The sequence below is a fragment of the Aquarana catesbeiana genome, linkage group LG04 (genome assembly GCF_042186555.1).
Source record: "Aquarana catesbeiana isolate 2022-GZ linkage group LG04, ASM4218655v1, whole genome shotgun sequence".
Lineage (NCBI taxonomy): Eukaryota > Metazoa > Chordata > Amphibia > Anura > Ranidae > Aquarana > Aquarana catesbeiana.
The window spans coordinates 335,412,034-335,434,012 of NC_133327.1; positions in this window are offsets into that span (position 1 = coordinate 335,412,034).

A 21,979-nucleotide genomic window follows, 5' to 3' on the forward strand; every position below is an offset into this window, starting at 1 on the left:
ACATTGAAGTCAATGAGAGCATGCTTGAAATCCTTAAAATCTTCTTCCGCTCCCCCTTCATTTTCACCCCCTTCCTGCCCAAGCCAATTTTCAGCTTTCAGCGCTGTTGCACTTTGAATAACAATTGCGCGGTCATACAACACTGTACACAAAAGAAATTATTTTATCATTTTTCTTTTGGTGGTATTTGATCACCTCTGCGGTTTTTATTTCTTGCGCTATAAACAAAACAAGAGTGACAAGTTTGAAAAAACACAATATTTTTTACTTTTTGCTATAATAAATATCCAAATTTATTTTTTTAAACAATCTTTTTCCTCAGTTTAGGCCGATGCGTATTCTTGTACATATTTTTGGTAAAAAATATCGCAATAAGCATATATTTATTGGTTTGCGCAAAAGTTATAGCGTCTACAAAATAAGGGGATAGATTTATAGCATTTTTACTATTATTTTTTTTTTTTTTACTAGTAATGGCAGTGATCTGCTTTTTTTATTGTGACTGCAATATTGCGGTGGACATATCGGACACATTTTTGGGACCATTCACATTTATACAGCGATCCGTGCTATAAAAATGCATTGATTACTGTATAAATGTGACTGGCAATGAAGGGGTTAACCAGGAGGGGGCGCTGTAGGGTTAATCGTGTTGCTAGGGAGTGATTCTAACTGTGGGGGGAGGGGACTCACATCGCGGCCGCCGGGCACGCGCACTGGGACCCGAGTGACGCTGCGGGCACACATGCGCCCCCTGGGGGGCCTGGAAGGGCCGCCATCATATAACGGGCCCAGGATAACAGCTGCACCGTCCCGCCGTCATATGACGGTGGGCGGGCAGCAAGTGGTAAAATGTTCACAAAATATTCAGCTATCTGGCTATATTTTTTCAGTTTGATATCTTTTACTGTTTTTGTGAAAAAGCTGTTTGTTTAGTGGTCATTTCAGGAAATTTTAGCTATTAAACAGAGTGTACTGTGCTGCTTTTATTACGGTTACCAAAGCTTCTGTTATACACAGTGATGGGCGGTGGGGGAGGTGGCTGGAGCATCTCAGCTCTGATTACATACACAGAGGGGACAGACACACCATGTACTGATTTATATTAGAGGAATATGATGGGGCAGTTTTGATGGGGCAATTCTGATGGGGCAGTTTTGATGGCAATATGCTGGGGGCAGTTTTGATGGGGGCTGTTTTAGCAATTCGGCTATTCAGACTTCCCACGCATTTTCCCCAGGAAATGCATTTTCTAGTTCAACTCATAACTTTCCTGTTAAAAATAACTGTGAAATGCAAAACTTCAGTGGGTGTAACAAGATGTCCGCTTGCCCCTGTAGCGTCACATATGGCGACCCATCACATTTCGCCATATGCGTTCCAACACTTTTACGACAAAACAGCATATGATTGACTGATATTGAACTGCGCTTGCACAGTTATTATGTGGGTCCACCCCTAAGTCCAGGTTCAAGGCCCACCATCCAAGTGGACATAGAGTTAGATTATAGATATACAGAGCGAAGCAAGGCCATGCCCGAAGCGTGGCAAGCGAAGCGAGGCTGTGCCCGAAGCATGGCGAGCGAAGCAAGGCCGTGCCCGAAGTGTGGCGAGGAAAGTGTGGCGAGCGAAGCGAGGGGCCCTGTTACAAACTGGTGTCTTACAATCAATAATTATACAGACGGTAGATCTGACGGTTTTACTGTGCAGTTTTGTCGTAAAAGTGCGTTGCGCATGCGCACTCCAGCGGATAGCGAAATGTGATGGGTCGCCATATGTGACGCTACACCCCTTCTTGGTGTATCATTACTGTGGAGGAGTGCGGGGTGTAGCAGTATAGAGTATGTGACATATGGGATTAGAATACATGGGCTGCAAAGGATATCAGAACAAAATAAGGAAATCAGAAGTTAAGCTCGGAAATAATAAAGAGTTAAAAGAAAGTGAGAGAATGATATGCATGTGTTGTGTACAAATGGGAAAAATGTAAGTGATTTTAGAGAGATATTCGTGTATGTGTGTGAATGCTGGGACCTTTAGTTCTATCTCTTGTGTGTGTCATGTATGCAGATGTGACCCCCTCCTTTGTGCTCTCATGAAAGAATGTAGCTGGGATGAGAGATCAGTGATAAGCTGGAAGGGCACCATGCCAATTTCAGTTTTTTAGACAAAACATTTATAACAAAATGTGCCGGGTTCATTAATCTAATGATAAACAATGTGATCACAATTATTTTTGCATCTGTTTTCCAAACATGGTAAAATGAAGGTTACATTTAACCATGTATTACACAAATTGAATAGCCTTTGATAGTGGAAACAGTGCATTTAAAAAAGGGAAATTAAGTAAAATGTAAAATATATCTCTGGATATATATTAGAATTAGGGTGTGATATTGAGATTATCACTTGAGTATTAATTTCTGATATGAGTTTAACAATTTTATTAATAATATAGATATATTAAAACTGGTTTAGACAAGCTTTGGTTGGACATAAAATCCAGGTTAATGGGGAAATTTGTAAAAATGGGATTCGTTTAGATTAAGATAACAATTTTGCAATTTAAAAAAAAAAAAGATTAAGATGAGGTTGTTAATTGGAATACAGCTGCCATATTATTTAACAAAGTCAAGATGGATGGGATACATAAGAAGTTTTCCTACAAAGATGAAATCTAAAGGTCTTATAATAACTTGATATGCGGTCCATGATATGAGAGTAATAATAAATAAAATGTAAATATAACAGACCCATCACATCAAGTCCACACACCCTGTTAGGATAGATGCCATCTGCAGCCAATTGTATAGTTTTTGATGTGGCTGAGAGCTTTCTGTTCTGTCATATACAGATCGTTAGTCCTTTTGTTTTTATCTATTTTTATTTTTGAAATCCAAAGCAGAATGTGTGGATTGTGAAATGATGTGCCCCTTTTCCTTGTGGGTGCAGTGGTATAAGCAGAAGAATATTTTGGATTTATTGGATGTCTCTGCATGACCGCAGGGTATTGTTATCATTTATTATGTTATGACATCAGGAAAAGAACGTCAAATGGAAACTAAGGATTTGTGTTATCTAGCTAAATCTAACAACAGAGCAAGCAATGAGAAATTACAATATTGCCAGGAAAAAAGTTGTCTTTTTGAAACATGAAACTGACGTTCTTACACAAACAGCATGATAGAAAACAAGCCATTGTAATATATTTATGCAAGTTGGACCCAGTAATGAAGGGTTCACCCCAATATATCAGAGATGTAGCTTTATGCAAAGGTACTATTAGACAAAGTTACAGACATTATTTTGGTCAAATATTTAATTTGTAATGGTCCCACATTCTGCATAGCAAATGAAAGGTTCAAAATATGAATTTGTTTTGTTTATGTACTAATCTAACAATGAAAAATGCCTACATTTGAATCCAGCCACCTTATTGCCTCTATTGGAGGAGGCTGGAGACAAAGAAAACCACCTGTTAAATTGATGACGTAGGAATCATTTGCTGTGAGCCCAGTGCAGCACACACTCCCTGAAGACCCAGATATTTAATTTTGTATAGAGTTGATCCCAGTTTTATACTGAGTATGCAGTTTATCACCCAGAAGGATACTCTGTATTTAGAGTCATTGGATCCTTTTTCCCCAGCTCAAGAAGCAGAGCTCCATGTTTTAGCAAAGCCTGTGAGCTATAAAAAGAGTTCATATATTCATATAGATAGTAGAGAATTAAAGAGCTTTTGGTTTAATTTGCAGGGCCAGAAGTTTGTTTTTACTTCAACAAGTAAACCAATAAAGCATGCCAAGTTAATTGATTGGCTGTTTTTAGCCTTCCAGCGTCTTGCTGAGGTAGCCATATTAACTTTAAAACTCACACATGGAAGCAGACCAGGCAACTAAGGATGCTGCATTACAGCCCGGACACTTGCTTGATCTGTGCAACTCACAGATTCCGCCCTAGTTCTGGCCCAGTATAGCTGGGATTAATAATTCAACTTTAAGGACCCCAGAACGAGAGGAACAAGTGGTCCACAGGTGGCAACTTCTTATGAAACAGGACTTTGGAAAAATGTGATCTTTAGTGTCTGCCAGTCACTATTTTCCCTCCAGATTGACACATAGACCATGTCATCAGTCACAAGCAGTTATGGCTGCCTTAGTAAATGAGCCTGGGATAGAGCCAGGGTTCTCCACAGTTGTTTTTATAACATACCACTTTTTGTTTTACCTGTTACCAAAGGTGTTACCAAAAGCTGAACATCCCTTCCAGAGATTACAAAAAGATATATCCAGATGCCCAAGTCAGGATCTTACAAATATTTTGTCTGTATGGACATGTTTTCTGGATGTCCAGTGGCAAATGCTACTGCAAAGGCCACAGTAAAAAGTGTTATTAGATGTAGTTTGTAAGTACAGAGTGCAGAATCTACAGAGAGTAACAGAGGAAATCATTTTTATGGGAGAGTCCTTACTAGAAGTTTTGAGGTTTTATTTTTACAACCCTACGGTCTACAATGTAGCGGAAACAGTAGAGTAAGAAATTTAAAAAACTTTTGCCTGAATGTTTTTTCTTATATTTTATCAAGCCCCTAAGGGGATGTTGGACTCTCTCCCTATGGGATTGGGTTTGGGAGTGTGTTACTCACTTGCTTATATTTTGTCTCAGCAGCTGAAGTCCTCCATTCGGATCTCACAGAGAATGTTGCTGATCTTTTAAGGTTTTTGACAAACTAATTTATGTGTTTTCTCCCCGATTCCAGATCCTAAAAGTTTGGAAGGATCTAAAACTAAAGCCAGGTGACTTGTGGATTGTTACGAGACATTTATATATAAGGAAATGTTTGGAGACTCAATACAGCATCTATTTCATGTACAGTTGTGCAAAGCGTGAAGGAAAAGTCACCTGGATCCACACCAGACATTGCAAAAATTACTAAATTAAAGAAATCTCTGTGTTTGATTTGTTTCCCTCTTGCGATCACAGTCTAGGGTACTTTTTGATTCAATTACTTTAATTGTAAGGGATATATATAATGTGATTTGAAAAGTAGTTCAGCCATGTTGAAGTCATATTTGTCTTTTGTACATCTTCCATTTTATGTAGAATTGTCTGTGTTTACATATGCTGATAAGTCAGCATGCCAACAATTAAGCTAGGAGGCCATTCTGGCCACAGGAGTGTACAGCTAGTACTTGTCTTATCAATCATTTGTTTTTCACAATGAAAAGTCATTTTGCAATGAAAAAGCTGCTCAGCTATAATATTCTCCACAATGGAGTTTTGCCTCTTTGGCCAGGACTACCTCCACCTAAGCGTGTGGAGGTTCCAGGTTAAAGGTTATAGCAGGTAGGGTTAGTGATCAAAATATTGATCAAAAGAGAGGAGACTGTAAGGCCCCTTTCACACTTGTGCGACTTCAAAGTCGAGCGATTTTGCCGCAATTTTGCCGCAATTTGGGAGCAGTACTACTTTGTACGACTTTGCCACAACTTTGCCATTAACCCAGTGGTGTCCAAACTATGACCCTCCAGTTGTTAAGGAACTACAACTCCCATCATGCCTAGTCATGTCTGTGAATGTCAGAGTTTTACAATGCCTCATGGGAAGTGTAGTTCCGCAACAGCTGGAGGGCCGTAGTTTGGACACCCCTGCATTAACCATTCTCAGCTTGTGCTTACAAAGTCGTACTGAAATCGTGTCTATATTATTCAGATACGATTTGCATGCTACTTGAGGGTTTAACATTGAGGTCTATGGACATCAACTCGCATGGAAGTTGGACCAAAGTAGTGCAGGGACTACTTTAAAGTCGGCACAACTTAAAGTCGTGCCAATATGAATGGTACTCATTGAAAATCATAGAGAATGACTTGTCATACGATTTTGCAGTACAAAATCATGGGACAAGTCGTATAAGTGTGAAAGGGGCCTAAAGGAAAAGTTCTGTATATAATTGTATTTTATTTTGTATGTATTGCACACTGCCCTCACTGTGCACATGTCACTAATAATGTTTTCATTACGTGTTTGCATTCTTTCGAGTCCTGCTTAGAATTTGTCTGCCTATGAGACACTCCATTGTTACCATAAACGTACAATTGTAATATTAATGTGATACCTACGTAATCATATGTATAAAAACCTTCAATTACGTCATAATAAAGCAGAACAGTTATTTGGAAAGATGCGGAGTGTATCTTTTGTGTCTGTTCCCTTCTGCAGTAGTTATTATTAATTTGGAACCACTAATCAATATGAGGATAGGAGTTGCCTATCTATAAAATGTCCAGGTCAATGGCAACAGAAACTACCCAAATGACTTTGTGCCAGGTGGTTTGAGGCTCGTCTCTGTGCTGTTTGGCATATTGTAAGCGGGATACTTTGTGGCATTTGCGTAGTAATGACTTTCTTCTGGTGACTCGACCATGCAGCCTTCCTTGTTGTGCATCTTGAAAAAGCCACACCACGTGTTTTCAGAGTGTTCTGTATTTTACCTGAAGTTATTTATAGGTTTTTTTTTGCATCCCGAACAATTTTCCTGGCAGTTGTGGCTGAAATTTTAGTTGGTCTACCTGACCGTGGTTTGGTTTCAACAGAACCCCTCATTTTCCGCTTCTTGATTAGAGTTTGAACACTGCTGATTGGCATTCTCAATTCCTTGGATATCTTTTTATATCCCTTTCCTGTTTTATACAGGTCAACTACCTTTTCCTGAAGATCTTTTAACAATTCTTTTGCTTTCCCCATGACTCAGAATCCAGAAACCTCAGTGCAGCACTGGATGAAAGATGCAAGAGTCTGTCAGGAGTCCAGAAACTCATTGACCTTTTATACACACACACTAATTATAAGCAAACAGATTACAGGTCAGGATGGTTACCTTTAATAGCCATTCAAACCCCTTTGTGTGAACTTGTGTGCATGTTATCAGGCCAAAATCACCAGGGTATGTAAACTTTTGATCAGGGTCATTTGGGTAGTTTCTGCTGCCATTATGATTTAAAAAGAGTAAACACAGTTGATTGATAATAAATGGCTTCAGCCAAACACTGAAAGAAATGTTTTTGTGTTATCATTCATATTCTCTGAAAAATGGCCAAGAAATCATAAATTCTGCCAGGGTATGTACATTTATGAGCACAACTGTAGATATATAATTTTTATTTATTTTTTAATTTTTTTTCACTTTAGTATTTTTTTCCACTTTGAACACTTTTTTGGACTTTATTTCAATGCGCTGTCAATTTATAATACAGTATTCTCATATCATCACTGTTCATTTACTTTTGGCGCTACACACTTTTTCTTAAGATTGTTTATAAGTTTGGTGTATTACTTATCTGTGTCAGCTCCAGCCCCACCACAGCACAGAGATACATCTGTTTTATTTCTGTTTATATTATATTTATATTATCCCATCTGTTCTATAAGGATATGTATTCCAGTGCCTGTGCTGTATAAAAACAGTGTTGATTTCTGCCTTATCTCAGAGCGTCTCTCAGCGCTCACGTGACTCCTCAGCTCTTTCCTCCCCCCAGCTGACAGCTATAGTGAGAGGGGCCGAGAACTCCCGCTTACATCAGCCAGGAGGAGGGGAGGAGAGGAGCAGAGAGACGCTCTGAGATAAGGTAGAAATCGGCATAGTTTTTATACAGCACAGGCACTGGGACACATATCCTTATATAATGGGATGGTATAAATATAATATAGTTTTTTATAGCAGTGTCTCGACACAGGCAGGAAGGGGAGGGGGGAAAGCAGAGAGGAGAGCTGCGGATGATGGAGGCACGTAAACTGACCACAGTGTCAGGGCTCAGCAGCCATGATAAACTGGGGGGAGAGCAGAACCAGGTAGGATCAGCCAGGTTTTATAGGTTATACAGGGGGACAAATGACACAGCACAAGCGCTGTGCTATTATTCATGCTTTAAGGGAACAGGATCTATTTTTTTTTTTTTTTTTTTAAATGAAACAATAAAGAATGAAAAATTTCTTTAACCACTTCAGCCCCAGAAGATTTTACCCCCTTCTTGACCAGTGCACTGTTTGCGATTCGGCTCCATGACACGATCGCCAGGAGACCAGCGGACATCAAGTCCGCCAATGTCCACCGGTCCCACAGGCACGGTCACTCGGCAAGTGGTTAAACATAGTGCCTGGGTGGTCCCCTTAGTCTGCCTGTAAAGTGGCGCATCTGTACCATGTATAGAACCTATATGATAAATGATATGCCCCAGTCAAACATGGCAGAAAAATTGGGCTTTGGGTGTGGTGCCTTCACACCGTAACACTATAGAGGTACTCTTAATGAAAGCAAGAATTGTCCTTGCTGTAAAAAAATGTAAGTATATGCACCTGTCAAACAAGTGTGGAAAAATTGGTCCTTGGGTGTTATTGTGCCAATGAAACCTATACCAAAAAAATTCTTCCAAATAAAATCAACACCCACAAAGCTAGACAGCCTAGACAGTCTTGCGGAGATTCCACATCCCTAAAACAATCGTCAACATGGGCATCAGGGACTTGATAGCTGCTGCTAATTCAGGAATAATTCATTTTGATAAATGTCAGCCGATCAACTGATTCTGTGGACAGACGCACTTTTTATCTGTCACAAAACCTCCGGTAGCACTGAATGCAGAGCAGCCCAGCAGCTCAACTGCATACTGGGCAAATTCTGGCCAGTGGTCTATTCTCATGAGCCAATAACCCAGTTGATCATCGACTGGAAAGCTCTTCATGTCATGTCTAGATAATCCGATAATGGACGCCGAGGACTGAAAAAATTTGAAATGCATCACTGAGGTGTCCCCCTTCTCCACTGCTCCTCCTTTGACCAACCTAAGCCTCAAAACTAGCTTTTCCATGAGATTGTAACCTACCATAGTTTGAAAAGGCATTACATAATCTCCTCTCCAAGGTGTCCTCAAGATATTTCATCCTCTGCTCCCTCTGTGGGGACGGGGTGAGTTCCAAGACTTTCCCCTTGTAACAGTGGTCAAGGAGGGTTGCCAATCAATAATGATCCTTCTCCTTGATGCCAAAATTTCTCGGGTCCTTTCGCAGGCTTTGAAGAATAAGGGAGCCCATGCACCCCAAGTTTGCAGAGGCATGAGAAGCAGAGTCCTCATGGTCACTGAGGATTACAGTATCTGGAACTGCCTCCTCCCAGCCATGTACTACTCCCAAGGGTTCTGTGGAAGGAAACTTCCTCTGCTTCAATGCCTTCAAAACTGCCAGAATCCTCCTCCTCCTCCTTCTCCTCTTGTGTGTTCTGTGGTGTCACAAGAATGGTGTCTGCATAAAGTGGGCCTTGAGAGAAATGGAAGTCCTCCTCTGCTCTGCCTTGTCCATAATGCCACGCAGAGTCTAATCCAGCAGGAACATGTAGCGGTGCCCCCGTGGGGTCGCTGCGTGTTTCAGCATCCACACATCACCATGCTGGTCAGACATCCATTTTAGGCACACTTTCTCCTCTCTCTCTGTCTCTTGCTTGTTTTTGTTGTTTTTATTAGGGGATTAAACTTGGATGGGGAAAGGGGACGCTCAAATGATGAACATTTCTAGTTGAAATAAGGTAATTGTATCCAAACTGACAGTCTCTTCTACTGCACATCTCCTCCAGCACACTACTTGAGATCACTTGCTTTCCTTTACTGTCCAATTCTAGATTCCTGTCAGCGTTAGCACATGGCTAAGCCGCTGCAGCAGCTGGGGCAGAGAAATTTGCCTGCTATACTCTACGTGCTGCAAGGACCTGTGACACCCTTCACTATACCATCATTCCTGTCAGTGGAGGCTGCTGAGAGGTCATAAGATATAGCAGGGGTAGACCTGAAACACGAGGAGTGAGGAGGACAAGAATTGTGTCCCTTTTGTGTGGCTTTCAGGCGCTCTTACCAACGGGCTGAGTGGTGGGAGGTTGAATGTCCTGTCAAGCATGTGGTACCCAAATAGCTGGTGTTTTTGCCACACTTGATCTGCTTGAGGCAACGTTTGCAAATTGCAACAGTGCGATCGGCTGCACTCTTAAAGCAGAGGTTCACACAAAAATTGAACCTCCACTTTTCGGAACCCTCCCCCCCTCCGGTGTCACATTTGGCACCTTTCAGGGGGGAGGGGGGTGCAGATACCTGTCTAAGACAGGTATTTGCACCCACTTCCGGCATAGACTCCCACGGGAGTCTGTGCCTCTTCCCGTCCCCACCGCGCTGTCTGCTGGGACACACACGGGTCCCAGAGACAGCGGGTCCAGTTAGGAAGCGCAGCGCACCTTGTGCATGCGCAGTAGGGAACCGGGAAGTGAAGCCGCAGCGCTTCACTTCCTGATTCCCTTACAGAGAATGGCGGCGGCAGCACCCGAGGTCCGAGGGATGATTTGGTCTCGGGTGCAAACAACGCTGGACCCTGGGACAGGTGAGTGTCCTTATTTTAAAAGTCAGCAGCTGCAGTATTTGTAGCTGCTGACTTTTAAATTTTTTTTTTCGCGGGACTCCCTCTTTAAGAAAAGCCCAGACAGCTGAGCTGTGGGAAGTGGACCTGGAGATAACAGCTTTACAATCTGATGGAATATGGTGGCTGCTTTCTACTCTTCCATGATGGCTGCCTCTGGAGGACAACCTGCCTCATTGGGGTGGTGCCTTACCTTCACTTTCCTCCTTTGCTCTATCTGGCACCCAAGTCACCTCAGTGACATCATCATCCCCTCCATCCTCATCATAACTGGAGCCAAGTTGTCTATTTGCTGTGGCTGGTGGAACATGACTGCAGATTTGTTGTTTACCAGTGTTCTCCCCTCTCTGTGGGCTCATGTTCCTACCTTCCTCAACCTCAGAACCAACATCAGAATCAAGTAATGCCTGTGCATGGTCAAGGAGCAAGTGGTTCAGGTGGTGTTCAAATAACTCAGCTGACTCCTCAATGCATGATGCTGGGGGTATGGCATGAGTAGCTGAGAATAAGGAGGCAGAATAAGCCGCTCTGGCAGTTGCAGTGGACTGTGCACTAGACTCTGCTTGGGTGATAGAGGTTGAGGATGGTTTAGTAAGCCAGTCCACCACCTCCTCTGTAAACAGAGAAAATGGTGCCCTGCCAGAGGACGGACCACATCCACCTTTGCCTGTGAACACATACGCTGCCCCCCTCACAGTGGCATGGGAACGTCTGCCTCTCCTTGTTGGCATCCCAGACATGATGAGGGGGCTTATTACCAAAATGTAATAGAGACAGCGAAATGCGTAATTGGATGCACTTTAATCAATGGAAAGTGGTGTTTGGTGCACTTTAACTTGAGGACTGTCACTGAAAGAATTGTTAAGACTATAAAAAATAAATAAAAAAGGGGGAACAACAGCGCCACAGTCAGAAAAACAGCGGCTCACAATTTCAAAAAAGGGGGCAGGCACAGGACAAAAAAAATAAAATAACATGCGGCAACCGAAAAAAAAGAAGGGGGTATACAGTACTGTATACAGCATTAACTGTTACGTAATGCAGTGTAAAATACTGCACTACACAGACACACTCCACAATAAACACACTACAATATAATGCAGTAAAACTGCACTGAAGCACAACAATATGCTGCAGTAAAACTGCACTGACACACTACAATATACTGCAGTAAAACTGCACTGACGCAATACAATATACTGCAGTAAAACTGCATTGATGCACTTCAATATACTGCAGTAAAACTGCACGGACGCACTACACTGACACTACAGTAAAACTGCCCTATCACTATATTCACACTACACTGACACTCTACATAAAATGAAAATACAAATAATTTTTTGTTAAAGCAAATTAAATATTTTTAAACAAAATAAATTAAATTAAATTAAAGAGAGAGGGGGTGAGAGAGAGAGGGTGATGGGGGTAAGAGAGGGAGGTAAAGGGGGGGGGGCAGTGAGAGAGAGGAAGGGTGTGAGAGAGAAAAAGAGGGGTGAGAGAGAGGGGGGATGGGGTGAGAGAGGGGGGTGAGGGGGGGGGGGGCGGCGAGAGAGAGGAAGGGTGTGAGAGAGAGAAAGAGGGGTGAGAGAGAGGAAGGGCGAGAGGGGGGTGAGAGAGAGAGGAAGTGGGGTGATAGAGAGAGGGTGTTGAAAGAGAGAGGGTGAGGAAGAGAGAGGGAAAGGAAGAGTGAGAGAGAGGAAGGGTGAGAGAAAGAGGGGGGATGGTGGGTGAGAGAGAGGGGGTGAAAGAGAAAGGAGGGTGTAAGAGAGAGGGAGAGGAGGTGAGTTGAGAGGGAGGGGTGAGAGAGAGGGAGGATGAGTTTGGGTAGTTTTAGTAGGGTAGTAATGTAGTGTGCATCACTGGGCTGGGCCAATCTTAAGGAAGGGGCTGCAGCTCCAATAGCCCATATATTATTCTGGCCCTGTTGAATTCAATGCACCCAGTCAAGCATTTAGCTAAGCTCCCTTTTTTCTCTCTCTACCCTTTTTCTACCCCCCCCCCTTATTTGCCCCCCCTCTCTTCTCTTCTCCATCTCTTCCTCCTCTCCCCCCTTCTCCTTCTTCTGTGTCACCATCCTTCTCCCCACCTTTTTTCTCTTTATTTCTCTGCCCTCTCTCTTTCCTCTGTCCCTGCCCTTCTCTCCTTTCTCGCTCTCTCTCCCTGTTTTTCTCTCTCTTCCTCCCTCTCTCTCCTTCCCCCTTACCCACTTGTTCTTTTTCTCCCCCTGTCTCTCTGTCCCCTCTCCTTCCCATTTTCTCCCTCATTCCCACTTTCTCTTTTTCTCCTCTCTCCCCCTTCTCCATCTCCTCTCTCCCTTCTCTGTCCTTCCCCTCTTTCATTTTCCCCTTTCCTCTCTCCTTTCTCTATCCTTCTTCTCCTCTCTTTCATTTCTACCTCCCCTCTCCCTTCTCTATCCTTCTCCCTATCCTCTCTTCCCAGCCGTCTCTATCCTTCTGCCCTTTTTCTCATTACCACCTTCTCTTTCTACCTCTCCTCCCCCTTTTTCCTTCTCCTCTCTCCCTTCTCTATTCCTCCCCTATTCCCTCTCATCTCCACCTTCTCTTTCTCCCTCCTGTTCCCCATCTCTCTGCTCCCCTCTCCCCGTTCTCTCCCCTTCTCTGTTCCTCTCCCCCATCATCCCCCCTCCATTACTCTCCTCTTCTCCCTCATCTCCACCTTCCCTTTTTCCCTCTCCCCTTTCTCTCCTCTGTTCCTTTCTGAGTCCTTCCCCTTTTCTCCCTCATCTCCACCTTCTCTCTACTCCATCCTCTCTCTCTCTTCTTAAAATAAGATTAATAAGTAGAGCCTAAATACATTTTAGAATTACCAAAGCAACTGAGAAATTATTATAGGTTAGGGAGATAGGGGAGAAGGGGTGTTGGTAGGAATAAGTCTTAGGACATATTTTAGTGGTAAAGGATAATATAAAGTGTTCCTAACCCAGGACCCTGCATTCACTATATCTGGTCTCTCACAGTACACAGAACATGGAAATGCAATTACAGTATTTTAGTAAATATTAACTGCTAAATACCTTTTCTCATTAGTAGTATATAGCAGTCTTGTGACTTCTATCAGTGTCCGGCTGAGCACTGGTTAAAGCTTGTAGGAGGAGTTTTCATTCTACTCTGACTGACTGTCCTGTGAGTATGCATGAACCCCGACCCTCCATCTGGACAGTGCTGATCACATGCACCCTCCCCCCAAAAAACAAAAACTCTCTAGCAATATACACCAGACTGAGCATGTGCAGAGTGCCTCCAAGGCTCTGTACTATCAAGAGATGGATTGGGGACTGTGAAGGAGAGGAGGATCAGAGAAGACAGGAACAAGCCTACTTTGTTTCTCTTTTTAATACTTTGTCACCCAGTCCCCGTCGGCTCTTCTCAACCTTTAGCTCTCTGCTTTGCCCCCCACCCCCTCTACCTACTGACTCACTCACTGCCCAAGAGATTGCCAATCAATTCAAAGACAAGATTGATGCAATTCGTGAGGACACCTCCACTGTGCGTACATCTTCCCCACCCAACATACCTTGTCTAACAGCACATTCAACACTCTTCTTTTTTGAATTGGCTACTACTGAAGAGGTTACAAAACTTTTCTCAGATGCCCACCTAACCAATTGTCCCTTGGATCCTGTTCCCTCACAACTACTACGGTCACCCTCTTCTTTTATCCTATGCTCCCTCACTCACATCTTCAATCTCTCCCTCTCTAGTGGCACCTTCCCCTCTCTAAAACATGCACAGATCACTCCCATACTTAAAAAGCCCTCACTGGACCCCACCAATCTAATTCTAAACAACTTAAGACCCATCTCATTGCTCACATTCACCTCTAAACTTCTAGAACGCTTAGTCTACAACCGTCTTAGCTCCTACCTCAGTGAAAATAACCTTATTGACCCATTACAGTCTGGCTTTTGCTCGCAGCACTCCACAGAAACTGCTTTACTAAAACTCACTAACAGTTTACTAACTGCGAAAACCAACAGCCATTACTCCATACTCCTACTACTTGACCTCTCTGCGGCCTTTGATACTGTTGACCACCCGCTCCTTCTCAATAAACTACATTCCCTTGGCCTCTGAGATTCTGCTCTATCCTGGTTCTCTGCCTATCTATCACAGCGCTCCTTCAGTGTCACCTACAACTCTGTCTCCTCCTCTCCAATGCTCCTTTCTGTGGGAGTCCCCCAAGGCTCTGTTCTTGGACCCCTTCTCTTCTCTATCTACACATCCTCCCTTGGTCACTTGATAACCGCCCACAGCTTCCAATACCACTTATACGCCAATGACACCCAAATCTATCTGTCTACTCCTCACCTCACTCCTTCAGTCTCCTCTCGCATTACTAACTTACGAACTGACATATCAGCATGGATGTCACACCACTTCCTTAAACGAAATCTCTCTAAAACAGAGATATTAATATTCCCCCCCCGCCCATGCCCTCCTCCATGACTTTTCCATCAAAATCAACAATGCAACCATCAGTCGCTCCCCTCACGCCAGGGTACTTGGTGTAATTCTAGACTCTGACTTGTCATTTCAGCCTCAAATCCAATCGTTGTCAAAAGTTTGTAGAATTCACCTCCGTAACATCTCTAAAATTCGCCCCTTTTTAACAAAACCACCAAGCTACTCATTCACTCCCTTGTTATCTCTTGCATCGACTATTGCAACTTTCTTCTCATTGGCCTGCCTCTCCATAGGCTATCCCCTCTTCAGTCTATCATGAATGCTGCTGCCAGACTTATCCACTTTACCAACCGCTCAGTGTCTGCCAACTCTTTCCTCCAATCCCTACACTGGCTCCCAATCACCCAGCGAATTAAATTCAAAATACTAACCACAACATACAAAGCCATTCACAACTCTGCCCTGAGCTACATCACCAACCTTGTCTCCAAATATTATCCAAATCGTCCTCTCCGCTCTTCTCAAGACCTCCTACTCTCAAGCTCTCTCGTCTCCTCCTCCCATGCTCATCTTCAGGATTTCTCCAGTGCCTCTCCCATCCTCTGGAACTGACTACCTCCACTGGTCCGGCTAGCCCCTACTCTTGCTACCTTCAGGCAATCCCTGAAAACTCATCTCTTCAGGAAAGCCTATCATGTCTCCAACTAATCTCCTACCACTTCCATCAGCTCATTCCCCACAGTTACAACCTTTTGTACCACCTGCCCCACCCTATTAGATTGTAAGCTCCTCTGAGCAGGGCCCTCTTATTCCTCTTGTATTTTATTGTATTGTAACTGTATTGTCTCCTTTTATATTGTAAAGCGCTGCATAAACTGTTGGCGCTATATAAATTCTGTATAATAATAATAATCAAACAGTCTTTTTACACAATGTGCAGGATTAACCCCTTAGGTTCCACAATGGGATAAATGTCTCTTTTTCTCTCTCTCTCCATCTTTCTCCTCATTCCTGATCCATCTCTCCCCCCAATGTTTTTTTTTTGTCATTCTCAGCTTTTATGTTTTAAATATTAATATAATCATAAGGATTTTGGATAACTCCTACATAGAGGCCTCCTTATAATCAACCTGTTTGACCTGAGAGCGTGTATAGAACTGTGAATTTTTATGAGTGTTGTTCTCTTTGCAGCTCATATTTCATTCTAGAAATATGTGGTGTGACATTACTTACTGTCTCCAGTGATTTACAGTGGCTCCGCTTTGTCAAGCTTGCAGCTAATAAATGTAAAGCAGAATTGCTTAAAGTGATTGTAAGGGTTCGTTTTTTTTTAAAAAACATATCATACTTACTCCCACTGTGCAGCTCATTTTGCACAGAGTGGCCCCGATCCTCATCTTCTGGGGTCTCTCGGCAGCTCCTCCCCGCATTAGATAACCCCCTAGGAGAAGCGCTCTCCCAAGGGGTTACCTTGCGGGCGCGCTCCCAAGTCCAGCATTCGGCATCCTTAGCCGGCGAATGTATGACTCGACCCTGCCCCCGCCCAGCGCATCATTGGATTTGATTGACAGCAGTGGGAGCCAATGGCTGCGCTGCTATCAATCTATCCAATCAAGAGCCGAGAACTCCCTGCAGAGAGACAGCGCGTCCCTGCCAGGTCAAGTTCCAGGGCTCAGGTAGGTAAAACGGGGGGGCTGGGGGGCCGGTCACTGCCAGGTGTTTTTTCACCTTAATGCATAGGATGCATTAAGGTGAAAAAACACAAAGGTTTACAACCCCTTTAACTCTTAGCTTGGTCTGTGTAATCAGAATGTACTGAACGCAATACATTAGGATAGCAGTGAGGCAACAACAAATATGAAAAAAAAGAGGTCATCAATGGCATCCCCCATACAGTATGTGTTTTATGAGAGGATTCTTTCTTGAACAGTGATGTACACAGCTATTTATACAGCCCAGTAAAATATGTCACAACCCTAGGGTGTTTCTGTTTTCCACTTGATTTTAAACAGGCTGCCATATGTTTTCTTAAGCTTGGTCTTTAAATGGATTTGAATGCCAATCTATATGGTTTTTTTTTTTAAAGCAAAAGTGCACTTTAAAGTTTTACTAAACCCAGGACCCTGCATTTACTATATCTGGTCTCCCACAGTACACAGGACATGGAAATGCAATTGTTTTACTAAATATAAACTGCTAAATTCCTTTTCTCATCAGCAGTTTATATCAGTCTTGTGACTTCTATCAGTGTTTGGTTAAAGCTTGTAGGAGGAGTTTTCATTCTCCCCTGATTGTCCTATGAGGCTGCAGGACCCCTGACTCTCTCTCTGGACCGATCACATGCACCCTCCCAAAAAAGAAAAAGTCTTGTGACTTCTATCAGTGTCCGGCTGAGCACTGGTTAAAGCTTGTGGGAGGAGTTTTCATTCTATTCTGACTGTCCTGTGAGGATGCAGGACCCCTAACCCTCTGTCTGGACAGTGCTGATCACATGCACCCCCCCCCCCCCAAAAAAAAAAACAAAAACTCTCTAGCAATACACACCAACTGAGCATGTGCAGAGTGCCACCAAGGCTCTGTACTATCAGAAGATGGATTGGGGACTGTGGAAGAAGGGGAGGATCAGAGAAGACGGGATCAAACAGTCTTTTTACATAATGTGCAGGATTAACCCCTTAGGTTCCACAATGGGATACATGTCTCTCTTTCTCTCTCCATCTCTCTCCTCATTCCTGATCCATCTCTCCCCCCAATGTTTTTTTGTCATTCTCAGCTTTTATGTTTTAAATATTAATATAATCATAATGATTTTGGATAACTCCTACATAAATAGAGGCCTCCTTATAATCAACCCGTTTGACCTGAGAGCGTGTATAGAGTGCATTTTTATGAGTGTTGTTCTCTTTGCAGCTCACATTTTATTCTAGAAATATGTGGTGTGACATTACTTACTGTCTCCAGTGATTTACAGTGGCTCCGCTTTGTCAAGCATGCAGCTAATAAATGTAAAGCAGAATTGCTTAACTCTTAGCTTGGTCTGTGTAATCAGAATGTACTGAACTCAATACATTAGGATAGCAGTGAGGCAACAAAAAATATGAAAAAAAAGAGGTCATCAGTGGCATCCCCCATACAGTATGTGTTTTATGAAAGGATTCTTTCTTGAACAGTGATGTACACAACTATTTATACAGCCTAGTAAAATATGTCACAACCCTAGGGTGTTTCTGTTTTCCACTTGATTTTAAACAGGCTGCCATATGTTTTCTAAAGTTTGGTCTTTAAATGGATTTGAATGCCAATCTATATGTTTTTTTTTTTAAGCAAAAGTGCACTTTAAAGTGTTACTAAACCCAGGACCCTGCATTTACTATATCTGGTCTCTCACATTACGCAAGACATGGAAATGGAATTGTTTTACTAAATATAAACTGCTAAATTCCTTTTCTCATCAGCAGTTTATAGCAGTCTTGTGACTTCTATCAGTGTCTGGTTAAAGCTTCCAGGAGTTTTCATTCTCCCCTGATTGTCCTATGCGACTGCAGGACCCCTGACTCTCTGTATGGACCGTGCTGATTGGCCCTGTGCTGATCACATGGACCCTCCCAAAAAAGAACTCTAGCAATACACACCAGACTGAGCATGTGCAGAGTGCCCCAAAGGCTCCCTTGTATCAGGAAATGGTTTGGGGACAGTGGAAGAAGAGGAGGATCAGAAAAGATAGGATCAAACAGCATTTTTACACATTGTAGAGGATAAACCCCTTAGGTTCCACAGTGAGTATAGAAAGCATGCTTTACTGCATATACAGACTGATTTAACTGTTGTGAGTTTAGTAACACTTTAAGTAAAGTGTTCTAGTTCACCGTCCCTAACCTAAACTATTGTTTACATACTGCAGGCGGATCTCTTCTTCAACCCTAGTAAGGCGCACAGTGAGCCCTTACAGACTTGAATGGGAACTGGAGACATTTAGAGGTGTATTTATAAAAAAATTCACAAAGCTGTTCATTCTGCAAAACTGCTCGTACATTTATTCTGTGTGAAAGGGGGCTGACTAGAATATGACTAGACTAATTTTTCTCCACATCAAACGTAATTCATTCATAAAAAATAGATTCCCTGATGAAGTCATGTGTTTAGGGATGTAATGCGTAGAGTAGGGCTGGTGATGTCTAGCCGCATGACAGGAAGTTAGCAATCCACCATTTTGTCAGTGTCTGGAGAAGCTTGTTGTCTGCAGTGGATCAGATATGCACTTTTAAATGTGAGTTTTCAATATTTTTTTAAATAAATACTATTGAAAATGTTTTACGCTATCATACTTTATCTTCATTTGAGTTTTGGTGAAAGAAATATGATATGATGAAGGAGGATGGAGATGGATTGAATTCCTAAGCTAATTGGATCTGGAGAAACATCTGCACTACACCCAGGGCTGGAAGTCCTGCACGAACGCATGAGAACGGCGTTCATGCATTTTTCCACAGCAGGAATGACGTTCCCGTTAGCACCCGCTTTCTGCAGGACTGGCCTTTGAAGTATGCGAGCTGAGGCAGAAGGGGGGGCACTGAAGCTCAAGTGGCACTGCCTCCTTGGGCATGGAACACTGTGACACCCAGGATCGGCACTGCTGTGGGTGTGCGGGTAGGGGAGGGCATCCATGCCAATGGGGGGAGGTCTGCCCAGGTGCCACACATGGGGGGGTGTTGTCCCAGCGTGCCCGTCCTCCCCTCCCTCAGTCCTCCTTCTCCAGCAGCCGTTGTTACAAAGTCTCGCCTCCTAGACCAGATCCAGTGATAGGGGGAACACCGATCCAATGTGGAAAACTGAATCAGTGTGACGTGGCCGCTGGAGGAGGACAGAGGAAGGGGAGGACGGGCCCCCCTGGGATATTCAGATCTGCCACACAGCGGGAAATCACAGCTGTGTGTTATCCAACCAGATACAGATGAGGCTGCACTGCTGGGACCTGGTAAGGCTGCATTTCTGGGCAATGGTAAGGCTGCATTAATGGGCACTGGTCAGGCTCCATTGCTGGGCACTGGTCAGGCTGCATTTCTGGGCACTGGTCAGGCTGCATTGCTGTGCACTGGTCAGGCTGCATTGCTGGGCACTGGTAAGGCTGCATTGCTGGGAACTGATCAGGCTGCATTGATGGGCACTGGTAAGGCTGCATTGATGGGCACTGGTAAGGCTGCATTGCTGGGCACTGAACAGGCTGCATTGCTAGGCACTGGTAAGGCTTCATTGCTGGGCACTGATAAGGCTGCATTGCTGGGCACTAATTAGGCTGCATTGCTGGGCACTGATAAGGCTGCATTGCTGGGCACTGATGAGGCTGAATTTGCTGGGCACTGGTAAGGCTGCATTGATGGGCACTGGTAAGGTTGCATTGCTGGGCACTGGTAAGGCTGCATTTAATAGGCACGGGTAAGGCTGCAAATGATAGGCACTGGTCAGGCAGCATTTAATGAGCACTGGTCAGGCTGCATTTGATGGGCACTGGCAAGGCGGCAATGATGGGCACTGGTAAGGCTGCATTTGATGGGCACTGATGAGGCTGCATTTGATGGGTACCGATGAGGCTGCATTGATGGACATTGATCAGGCTGCATTTGATAGGCACTGAGGAGTGAGTGGCCCAGGGCCTGGGCCCCATTTTGCACAATCAATACAGGCAGCCTGAGGAGAGGGGCCCCGGGCCGGCACACTCAGCAATCCCGGCCTCACTCCTCTGCACAGACCAACACATGTGTGTGGACACCTTGGGGCAGGAGGGGCCCTACATATCGGAGCCTGCATAGAAACATAGTGCAGAAGGGGCCCTCAGTCATTGCAATTTGTGTTAGAAACTCCCTGCAAGGGAACCATTATCACACACTGTGGTGTTTTTTTTGTTAGTATAGTATACTGGTTAAATTATTTTGTCATTACATCTGTTCTAAATGTATTTGATTAATGCATGGAAATTTTGGAGGTGTCCTCGTAAACTGGCACTTTACAATAAATGTTGTACTTTATTTGTTAAAAAAGGAGTATGTATTTTTTTTATATTTGTATATATATATACAGTAAAACCTTGGTTTGCAAGCATTCGTTCCAGAAACATGCTTGTAATCCAAAACACTTGTATATTAAAGCATTTTTTTACAGGGTATAAAAGAGAAGAAAGGCACCTCTAAGTGTAGCAATAAGTTGCTAAATGGTGTACCTTCATTAAATGTAACCATATTGCTACACTTATGCCCTGTACACACGGTCGGACTTTGTTCGGACATTCCGACAACAAAATCCTAGGATTTTTTCCGACGAATGTTGGCTCAAATTTGTCTTGCATACACATGGTCACACAAAGTTGTCGGAAAATCCGATCGTTCTAAACGTGGTGACGTAAAACACGTACGTCGGGACTATAAACGGGGCAGTGGCCAATAGCTTTCATCTCTTAATTTATTCTGAGCATGCGTGGCACTTTGTGCGTCGGATTTGTGTACACACGATCGGAATTTCCGACAACGGATTTTGTTGTCGGAAAATTTTATATCCTGCTCTCAAACTTTGTGTGTCGGAAAATCCGATGGAAAATGTGTGATGGAGCCTACACACGGTCGGAATTTCCGACAACAAGGTCCTATCACACATTTTCCGTCGGAAAATCCGACCGCGTGTACGGGGCATTAGAGGCTCCTCTCTTCTTTTTATACTCAGTTGTGACATGACGCTACTCTTATATCAAGACATCGCTTGTATATCAAGGCAAAATTCATTAAAACCTTTTGCTTGTCTTGCAAAACGCTCTCAAACCATGTTACTCTCAAACCAAGGTTTTACTGTATATATATATATTTGACCTAACATTAAAGTGGTTGTAAACCCTGTACAACCACTTTTACCTACAGGTAAGCCTATATTAAGGCTTACCTGTAGGTGCTGGAAATATCTCCTAAACCACCACGGTTTAGGGGATATTTACAATATATGCTTGCGCCGACGTCATCGGTGCACGAGCACTTTAGAAAGGGCACAATCGTGCAGCCTGTACTGACAGGTCTGTGTTTAAGGGATGATTTAACACACAGAGCTGTCACAGATTACAC